At 39.9% G+C, this 8,151-nt stretch overlaps 1 non-coding gene across 1 annotated transcript; it reads right to left on the bottom strand.

The window, feature by feature from the left end:
* Positions 1-7,819: 7,819 nt before the first annotated feature.
* On the bottom strand, positions 7,820-7,927 carry LOC148999065 (small nucleolar RNA R71). The gene has a single exon (XR_016171037.1). It is a non-coding gene; the product is annotated as a small nucleolar RNA R71 (small nucleolar RNA).
* Between the last annotated feature and the right edge of the window lie 224 nt (positions 7,928-8,151).

Below are 8,151 nucleotides of genomic sequence, written 5' to 3' on the forward strand. Positions count from 1 at the left end.
AACAAATTGCATGAGTACATCTAGCATATCATTTCTAGCATGTGACAACTGAATTGGTGTTAAAATTCCCAGCGGTTTGAGAGTAATCGAAATTTTACTAAATTTGGGGATTTCGGTTGCGTTAGCGAAAGCAAGTTGGTGTTTTTGTGTTTGCTTGATGTTTAAGGTTTGTTCTTGCATGGAAAATATGGGATTATGTCACTAAGCATGCATGAACATGTTTCTAACCTAGAACAACAAGTTAAACATGGTATTTCAAGAAATCTAAGTGAAGAAACCAACTTGAGAAGATGATGAATAGTGATTACCTTGCTTTGATCTTCTAAGTGTGTTGTGTTGTTGTGGAAGCTCCTAAGAATCTCTTTGGAAACCTTGGCAAGATGGTTCTCCAGAGCCATTTCTTAAGAGATTTGAGTTAGAAGTGAAGAATGAAGTTGAAATGAAGCTTAAAAGTTCAATTTTCGTATGTTGGACTAGCTTGGACGACTGAGTTAGTCGTCCAAGCTAGTCAACCAGAGGAGGATAGAATGCTATATTTCGGAATTTTGGTTGGATTTTTTTATTTTGAACCAATGTTTGATTGTTTGCTTATCTTGTTGATGATTCTAAGTATGATTTAAGCATTCTAATCATTTGGTCTTGTGGTTGTTGATGGATCTCCGATTTTCATGTTGACATCTTTGGTTTTGCAGAATGGTTGTCCTTAGAAACCGTCTTGTTGGTTCCGGCAGCACTGGAAATGGAGAAGCGGCCGCTAGTGGTTCTGACCAGCAGACGCAAGAGAATAGTCATACCACAAATGACATTCTGGATGCTCCTGATATCGGAAGCTTTCGAGACATTGTTAGCGTCATGAGTAACATGATGTAGCCGCGAGCCAACCAGTTTAACCAGATGATGACTGGCTTCATGGCACTCCACGGCTAGACTCATGCTAGCGAGCATGGGAACCCGAATGCAGCAGCCCTGTATGCAGAGAGGTTCACTGGGACCCCACATACCAAGTTGATGGAAAGCTTTCTGAAATGGCAAGTGCCTTCGTTCATAGGTGTAACTAAGGATACTCTTTTTCCCAACAAATGGCTGCGGGAATTAGAGAAAGCCTTCAGGAACTTGCAATGTTCGGATGCCCAAAAGGTTCTCTTTGCCGAGCAAAAGCTTCAACATGAAGTCGATGCATGGTGGACTACTACTCGACCCATCCTTGAAGACCTTCATGCCGGTGTTGTTTCTTGGGAAGTGTTCAAAGAGTCTTTCTGTAAGAACTACTTTCCTGAAGCTATTAATCCTAGACCCGTATTTCAGAGACCTCCTGCTATAGCGACTCAGGTTGGACCGAGAGACCTTGCATGCTATCACTGTAAGCAGATTGGTCATTTTGCTTGTACTTGCCCGAAGAGACATGCTCAGCCTTTTGCCCCTGCTGTGAAAAGTGCCCCTACCCCTCCCTCTAGTAGAGTGTTTAGCATGTCTGGTGTTGAGCAAGATTCATGTCATGAAGTTGTTCTGTGTACATTGTCGACGTTGCTTCCATTCCAGCATTTGTTTTGTTTGATACGGGTGTATCTCGTCCGTTCATATCATCTACATTTGCTTTGAAGACTATCCTAACACCCAAGTGTTTATCTAGTTGTTTGTTGATTAATACTCCTGTTGGATCTGTTGTAAAGCTAGATAGAGTGTTAGAAGAATGTCTTGTGTTGGTTTGTGGAAAGAGTCTGAAGGCAAATCTAATGTTTTTTTATATGAAGGATTTTGATGTAATCTTCGGAATTGACTGGCTGACATCCCACAATGTTGTAATCTTGTGTTCTTCAAAGAGAATTCAGTTTCAGTTGAGTGGAAATTGAGTTTTTGAATTCTAAGGTGAGAAGGGAAGAGTTAGTAAGAAGACTTTGACCGCATTGATGCAAATCCATGAATTCGTGGAAAGTGCCTCACCTAAAAGCAAGGTCAAGGAAGGGAAGAAGCTTGAAGAAGTCAAGGTTGTTTGTGACTTTGTTGATGTGTTCCCAGATGATTTGTCAGGACTGCCCTGCTAGAGAATTTGAGTTTCCGATCGATCTGATTCCTGGAGCGGCTCCGGTATCTAAAGCTTCGTATAGAATGGCACCTACCGAGTTAGAAGAGTTGCAAACACAACTGAATGAGCTCTTAGTGAGAGGTTTTGTACAGCCTAGTGTATCACCTTGGGGAGCTCCAGTGTTGTTTGTGAAGAAGAAGGACGGTAGCATACGTCTATGCATTGATTACCGGGAGTTGAATAAGTTGACCGTCAAGAATAGATATCCGCTGCCCCAGATTGATGATCTTTTCGATCAATTGAAAGGTGCAGCCGTGTTCTCGAAGATTGATTTGAGGTCTGGATATCATCAATTGAAAGCGCAGTCAAGTGGTATCTTCCAGACAGCGTTTAGAACAACATATGGACATTATGAGTTTAGAGTTATGCCTTTTGGTTTAACTAATGCTCCTACTGTGTTCATGGATCTCATGAACCGAGTATTTCATGATGTGCTTGATAAGTTTGTGATTGTCTTCATTGATGACATATTGATCTATTTGAAGAATGAAGAAGAGCATGTGAAACACCTAAGTTTTACGTTGCAAAGGTTGAGAGAAAAGAAGCTCTATGCTAAGTTTAGCAAGTGTGACTTTTGGCTCTCAAGGGTAGTATTTCTTGGCCATGTGGTTTCAGCCGAAGGCATTCATGTTGATCCTGAAAAGGTGCAAGCAGTTGCCGATTGGGAAAGACCGAAGACTGTGACTGAAATAAGAAGTTTTCTTGGTTCCATTCAAGGCTTTGTATGGTAACACTTGTAGGACACCTTTGTATTGGACTGAGACTGGTGAAAGAAGAGTCTTGGGTCCAGAATTGATTGAAGCTACAAGTGTGATGGTTGATATGACTAGAGAAAGGATAAAGTCTGCTCAGTCTGGACAAAAATCTTATGCCGATAAGAGAAGGACCGATTTTGAATTTCTGATTGGAGAGAAAGGTTTCCTCAAAGTATCACCTATGAAGGGTGTGATGAGATTCAATGTGAAAGGAAAGCTTAGCCCTCATTTCATTGGACCTTTTGAGATTCTTGAGAAGGTTGGACCCGTTGCATACCGTTTGGCCTTACCCCCATCTCTTGTTGGAGTTCATGTTTCATGTGTCAATGCTTCGGAAGTACATAAAGAACCCGTAACACATATTACAGCAAGCACTTGAAGGACTTAGTGCTGATCTTTCTTATAATGAAGAGCCAGCTGAAGTCCTAGACAAAAAGGGCAAATAGTTGCAGAATCATACCATCCCCTTGGTAAAGATTCGGTGGAAAAATCACACCCCTGAATAAGCTTCATGGGAAAAAGAAGAAGACATGAAGGAGAAGTTTCCTCATCTTTTTGGAAGCACAGGTATGCTTTCAATTTTGAGGACGAAATTTCTTTTAAGGGGGGGAGAATGTGAAATCCCTATCCTAACCCTGACTCTGACCCGGAACCATTGATGTTTGTAGGTCCGAAGACCCGGAGTGGAAGAAGAAGAGACTTGTGAGCCCTCTTAGTTGAAGACTTGGTGTTTGATTCCGAGCCCATGGACATTGACAATTGTGCCCCTTACTTGGATGCACTGTCAGTGTTCGGTGAGAAGCTTCTCCTAGAAGAGGGGAAGTCTAGTTGAAGTACCTAATGCACTTCTGGACTCAATTCGAAGGTAATACTCTAATCTAGACTTGTTGATTGACTTGTAGGAGAAAACCGACTTGAGTTTGAGTTGTTCTAGCCTTTCAATTCCCTGGATCAAGCTTGCTGTAGTAGCTTGGTCAACTAGGCCAATCGACCAAGCCAGTCGACCAAGGGATTCCCAAATCTAAGAATTTTGAATATTTTCTTCTCTACTTAAGTGAGCCTCGTGACTTGAACCCTATTTTACTCATTTAGCTTGCTGAGAATGAGGGGAGAGCTTCCCAAGACATTCTCTTGATAGTGGTGAAGGAATATTGCATCCATCATTGCCAATCATTGTCTCTTATCTTCAAGATCATCTCTAAGGTATGATTTCTCTCTCTTACTCTCTATTCTACTCTAATCCTTCCTCTTACTTGCTCTTGTAACCTTGAAGTTGGTACTGCAACCTTGCAACCACCACTTCAAGTGTTCATTCCTTGCTAATGCTTCAGCTCCTTCCATTCTTACCTATGCTATGCTCTCATTTTGATCCTTGCTAATGCATTTCCATGATTTTCTTCTTGGCATCTTGTTTCTTGTCCTAAACTGATTAGGTTAAGTATGCTAAATCTAATTCTATGCTAGCATTTGATTGTAATATATTGCATATCAATTCCCCTAGCTTTATTCCCTAATTTCCCTTGCAATTGCATTTGATTTCATTGAAGACTATGATTCTTGCATATAGAACTTAGGGTTTCAATTTGTGGATTCCTAGTTAGACCATTGGATTATGCTACTTACTTTCTAGATAGTGTTCTTATCTTGTTACTATCAATCCCTCCAAATTTCAGATCGATCCGAGCCCCGGAAGCTAGGTTTCTTATCAAAATCCACTATTCTCTGCATTGTTCACTTGGTCAACTGCTTGGTCGAATGGGTCAGTCGACCAAGTCAGTCAACCAATTGGTTGTTGAATTGTGTACTTTGCCGATTTGACCCGTTCGACCTTCGATTTTCCCTATTTCTTTTCTAATCTTTCATCTATGTTTGTCTAGGGTCTATATACTATCTTTGGGTCATTCTCTTGTGATTATTGGATTATCTTCATCTCGACTCAAGGTAAGGACGGTTATCACTATATATGCATAGACTATATGAATCTTGCACTGATGTTGGCAACTTAGTAGGCTTACCTTCTTTGTTGTATTTGAACAGCATATGACTGCTGTACAAACTTTAGGACGATAGTATCATGTTTATATACTCTTGTTTATTATGATTATTCATTCTTGTCAATTACATATATGATTGATCATGTGACGTTATGATTTATCTTTCGGTATGATATGATGAAATTGAGAATGTGATTGGATAGTTATGATTTGGGTTTGGGGAATGTCCTACTGACATTTCTGTCCTTGGACATTGGAGGGAATAGTATGGGATGTTCTCCGAAGATGCCTATCGACGCTTTCCCGAATTATTGGATGTCATGTATAGGACTTGTCTAGAAGTGTTGGCTAGGATGTCCTTGTTGTATCAAACCCGAATCGGAAGGGCAATGAGACCGAACGACCCGTGGTAGTAATGTGGTTTGATGGGCGCTCAAGAGCAGTAACCAACCCGTGAGAGGACATAAATCACATTGTGGATACTCGTTAGAGGCCATTTATTGGTAGGGTTGCAAATGGCTAGACTTGGGCTCATGGGCGCTCAAGACTGGTAACCAACCCGTGAGAGGACATGAGAGCTTCCCGTTTACTATTTGTAGATGACCAATAGGGTTGATGAGTCCGTAGTCCAAGTTGGTTGGGGCCATAGGAGACGTGACTCTAGTATGAAGGATACCGAACCGAGTTGGTTGTAGCCATAGGGGAAGTACCCGGATCTGACATGATACGACTGAATAGATGACTTGCATTGGACTAGGCTTTACCGTGACATGCGCCGATACTTATACCAATGGTGATGTGAGAGAGCGGTGACTTAAACCCCAGCCATGGATTTGTCCCAAGGGATGTGATAACTCTATGAAATAGAGTTAAGATTTATAGCTTTTATACTTGAGATGGCTTGATTTAGGAGTATTTTGTCTTTGTTTTAGTGATAGTATTCATTAGGTGTTGTTTTATTTAGTCTCAACATGTTGCATTTTGTTTAGTTCATTTTTGTCACATTGCATGAATTTCCCTTCTTTTTATGGATGAATTTGACTGTTTCTCTTTCTCTTGAACATGTAGGTGAAGATTCATAAAGAACATGTCCTCTAACTTTGTTGTAGAGTTGTTGCTGCATTGCTACAACAACGGAGCAGAATATTCTCAGATCCAATTCAAATGGAATTGACCAAAAAGGGCTAACTTAAGTGGACTAAATTCTTGTAAATACATGATGGTTTTCAGCCCTTGATCTCAGGAGGAAGGTTCTAATCCTATGGCCCGAATCTAACCTAATGATTGAAGACATTTATGGAAGAAAGAGAAGAGAGGCAAGGAGGACAAGAGGAGACATTCGACCAAGGGTGGATGAGAGACTTGGCTGAGAGGAAGGAGGTAGAGAACGAATGCTGGAGCTCTTGTGGAAGCAAGGAGCTGCTTGGAGTTGCTGATTTGTGAAGAAGAAAAGTTGGAGCTCATGTGGAAGCATTGAAGCCTTAGTTTATTCTTGTTTTTATAACTCTATCTTCTTATTTTCTAGTCTCATGTCAACTATACTTGGTTTTATGCATTTGAATTATGTTATGGGCTAAATCTTAGCTGTGTTGGGATGATAGTAGTACCTAAACCTGAATTTTGATATGTAATTAATCATGTGTTCTTTAGTTTTATTGCAATCCATTTTATTGTTAATGAATTCAGCATGTTATATTGACTAATTTCAGTCTTGAATGATCTTTCTTGAATGAATGTTATGATTTCATTAATTGGAAAATTAATGAAGTCTAGGTGTTTGTTGAATTGTGTGAGTTAGCATCATCTTTAATTAGGTTGTGTTAATTAGTAGGTTGGGTAGGAATACCCAATTACCTCACATTACCATTGATTGGATTGGGTTTAAATTGCATTCTTAATGCAATTCTTCATAGGAATATGCTGATGTTGATTTAGGATGCTAGCTTATGTGTATTGGAAAATACCATATTGCCATTCATTCCAAGTTCTTGATTTATCTTGGGGTTGTAGTATTGCTTTAGTATTTGTGTTTTAAAATTCAGGGGAAGGGAAACTTGATTCCTAACACACTTGTCACTCATTAAGTTTCTTCCATTGCTCAAATCTACATTTTAGTTCCTTAGTTTTCTTTACCTTTCATTTGGTTAATTAGTTAGACAAATACCAATCAACCTTGTTAATTTCATTTAAATCAATTTTACTTTTACATTGAAAGATTAAGGATATAATTCTCCGTGGGATCGATTTTGTACTTATCATTTATTACTTGATTGCGATACGTATACTTGCGTAATATCTTGAGATACAAGCAACAAGATTTTGGAGCCGTTGCCGGGGAATTTTGTCTTTGATAATTAGTGTAGAAGTAAGTTTTTGTTTTATCTACTGAAATTTCTTTACTTTGATATTAGTTTCCTTTTATTTTCAGGTGCTTTTACCCTTGTATGAACAACACGCTTGATCAAGAGTTGGCACCCTTTGACATCGAAATAGAAAGGACATTTCGAGCTAGAAGAAGGGAGCAACGAGGCCTAGCAGCAGTTCCAACAATGGCTGAAGCAGTGAGAAATGGGTTGAATAATAATGAGAATAATATGGCAGCTGAGGGTGATGATAGAGATAGGGCCATTAGAGGATATGCTGTCCCAAGGTTGCATGAACTGAATCCAAGTATAGTAAGGCCAGAAATTCAAGCATTACATTTTGAACTTAAGCCTGTGATGTTCCAAATGCTTCGGACTATAGGACAGTTCGGTGGGATGCCAACGGAAGATCCTCATCTCCATCTTAGACTCTTCATGGAAGTAAGTGACTCTTTCAAGATACCGGGAGCAAATGAAGAAGCTTTGAGATTGAAGCTATTCCCTTACTCATTGCGGGATAAAGCAAGAGCATGGTTGAACTCCTTACCTCCACAATCAGTAGCCACATGGAATGATTTAGTAGAGAAGTTCTTGATGAACTACTTTCCTGCATCAAAGAATGCCAAGTTCAGAAATGATATCACCGGTTTTCAACAGGTTGGATGGTGAATCTTTGTATGAGGCATGGGAAAGATTTAAGGAGCTCTTGCGTAAATGTCCTCACCATGGTATTCCTCATTGGATTCAAATGGAGACTTTCTACTATGGTTTAAGTGGACAAACTCGATCCATAGTGGATGCATCAGCAAATGGGGCTATATTGGCAAAGTCTTACAATGCAGCTTATGAGATCTTGGAGAGAATGGCCAACAACAACTACCAATGGCCAGCTAAGAAAGGTGCTGCAAATAAGAGAGTGGCAGGGATTTATGAGTTAGATGCAGTGACAACTTTAA

This window comes from Hakea prostrata, unplaced genomic scaffold, assembly GCF_041222555.1.
Source record: "Hakea prostrata isolate BN-2017 unplaced genomic scaffold, UWA_Hpros_2 contig_51, whole genome shotgun sequence".
NCBI classification, from domain to species: domain Eukaryota; kingdom Viridiplantae; phylum Streptophyta; class Magnoliopsida; order Proteales; family Proteaceae; genus Hakea; species Hakea prostrata.